This window comes from Haplochromis burtoni, unplaced genomic scaffold (assembly GCF_018398535.1).
Source record: "Haplochromis burtoni strain Fernald_Lab_line unplaced genomic scaffold, NCSU_Asbu1 Contig_1118, whole genome shotgun sequence".
NCBI classification, from domain to species: Eukaryota; Metazoa; Chordata; class Actinopteri; order Cichliformes; family Cichlidae; genus Haplochromis; species Haplochromis burtoni.
Window position 1 is genome coordinate 9,840 of NW_024583479.1, and position 2,618 is coordinate 12,457.

Here is a 2,618-nt window from a genome sequence, read left to right on the forward strand (position 1 = left end):
CAGAGGCCTGGGAGATTGAGGGTCCTGCAGAGTATCTTTTCTGTTTGTTGGTTGGTATTTTACAGGATTCACTCCCAACATGGCTGAACATGATGGCTGCACTATGTTGATTGATTGCACTAAAACTCTCTTCTCCTCATTCATGAAATTGGGGTGCACAATGCGCTGTGCTGAGACTGCATAATAAAGGGAAAGTATTTTATAAATTCAAATCTTTAATATAAAACTACCACCAGTTTGCCTCGTGTACAGGTCTGTGGCAGGGTGTTTTTTTCCAGTGTCTGTACTGAATAATGCTACTTTAAGTTCTTGATGATTTGGTGGACTGTCTGTGATTCAGAATCTGAAATGATGTTGCGCATGTTTCTCATCTATTTACTCTGGCAGGTAAAGGAGAAATATGTAATTCTTTAACTTCTTTAATGACTGAGCCTTTATCTTGGGTTTGATAACTAAACGCTCCAACCTAAAACAGGTAGAACAGATTGAAATCTCTGAGTGTTTTTTTAAGGTTGTTTTAGTTTAAAAGTAAAGTTCACATGCATATAAGTACAACCATATAACCTTCTATCTCTCTCACAGTCTGGCTCCAAATTTTTCAAATATGCTCAGAGTTTGAATGAAGCCACACAGCAGTGTGTGTGCAGAATCTGAGCGAGTGTGTGAGTGGCAATAATTACTGAATCCAACAAGTAGCTAAATCAGTCAGCCATCCAGGGGAAGAGGGAGTCAAAGTATTTTTATAGGCTGTGTCACTATTCTCAAACATCTGGGGGACACTCCCACAGGGCTTGAATCTGGGACTCTCCCTCAACTGCTCCTAGAACTGAAGAAGCTTCTCGATGAGAGGTGAAATTTCTTCAAGCAACTTAAAGAAGTCATGACTCTTTTCTTTCCAAGCTCCTTAGACTATGATGACCTGGATGACTGCAAGCCTTCACAGACATATTGCTGTGTACTTTGCAAGGAACACCCTTCAAAATTGGTGTAGGAGTATGAAAACCTCCTAAAAATCCTCTCAGGGGCTCAGCCTCGAAATATCAGCAAGGAGTCCAGATTAGGAGGTTCAGGATCATGAACAGAGTAGAAGGCTGTTATGGAGGCAGATTAATGGGTTATTGACCCATGTGGTCGTTTGGTGTCTAAAGTGATCTGGGCTGTTTAAAACAGGAAGTGAGTGGCAGACAGCAGCTTAAGCCTCAGCAGAAGGGGAGGAGTCAGAGGGAAACTCAGAATGTCTTCAGAAGAAAAGCTGTCAGGAGGTCAGACTTTATGTCAGGAAGTGTTCCACACTTTAAGTGAGCTCTCTGTGTGGAAAAGCAAACTGGGTCTTTCCTTAGGACTTCTTCCTGAAACAGACTTAAGATGTGAGCTGTGACTGCTCACACTACAGTCTGTTGGTTGATTCTTTGATGAGAATCAAGCAGCAACACAAGTGGATTATATGATCCATCAAGGAAATGTGACCTTAATAGCCTGACTACAATCAAACACATCACAACAAACATTACTATCATTTTATTTTTAAAGGAATGACAGGAAATAGCAGCACACTGTTGTGTTGCTTTCTTGGAGAGATGAGTTTCCTTCCAGGAAATAAAAACACACACAGCTTGTTTCGTGAAGAAAAAACATTAGCCATTCATCAAACAGTTTGATTCCAGCTGATCAGTAATCATGTGGATTTGTCTTCAAACACAAGAGTGATCAAAGTTTGTCCTGAAATAAGAGCTGAACATCTGGTCCAAACATCACAGAAACAAACAGTCAAACTGTTAAAGGAGGAAACAAAGCAAACTTACAGTTTCTTCGAACACACACACCAACAACAAGCTCCACTCCACACCTGTACACTAAACACGGACACACAGGTGAGCTGCTTCCTGGAAGGAGGCAGCAGGACAGGTGGGAGGGGCTCAGCAGGAGCAGTCGAGTTCATTTGACTGGACACTGGAACATTTTCACTTTCACTTAGATTACATTTGCATTTGATGTCCCCATGTGTGTCTGTGTTCAGATGTGACTGATTTCTTCTTTTTGACTTTCCTGTTGAATGTTCATCTCTACTACAGACCTTTTTGTCACACACACGATATCATCTTCACTGATTTGACTTTTAGACCTCAGAGATTGTTTTTCTGCTCACACGTAAAAACAAAGTTTGAACAGATCGTAATGAACAGAGGTTATTTTTACTTCTTTGCAACATATATAAACTATAATCCATAATCACATTCTTTAACTACAATAAGTCATCCATGAACATGTTTCATGTTTCATGGAAACATGAAACATGTTCATGGAAACATGAAACATGTTCATGGAAACATGAAACATGTTTCATGTTTCCATGAACATGTTTCATGTTTCATGGAAACATGAAACATGTTCCTTTGGTGAAGACAAATCAAATTAGTCCTATTTCAGTCATATTTTCAATGATGTTGATCATTGTACAGACTTTACTGAATGTGTAATAAAATGTATTTGTATTTTTTTTAATTCACTGTTCCTTCAAACTACTCAGACTGATTAAGAGTAAAGTTCCCTTTTTGACATGAAACCTTGTTGCATCTGCAGAGTGAACACACTGATCCCAGATTAGCTCTGACCTTCAC

The 2,618-nt window shown here is 39.5% G+C and overlaps 1 long non-coding RNA gene across 1 annotated transcript in view; it reads right to left on the reverse strand.

Annotated features, from left to right (window-relative positions):
* LOC121813077 overlaps positions 1 to 1,894 on the reverse strand; it is a 3,734-nt gene extending 1,840 nt beyond the window's left edge. Inside the window, exon 1 of the long non-coding RNA XR_006053494.1 lies at positions 1,803 to 1,894. This is a non-coding gene — a long non-coding RNA (uncharacterized LOC121813077). The remainder of the gene's footprint in view (positions 1 to 1,802) is intronic.
* Positions 1,895 to 2,618: the final 724 nt, after the last annotated feature.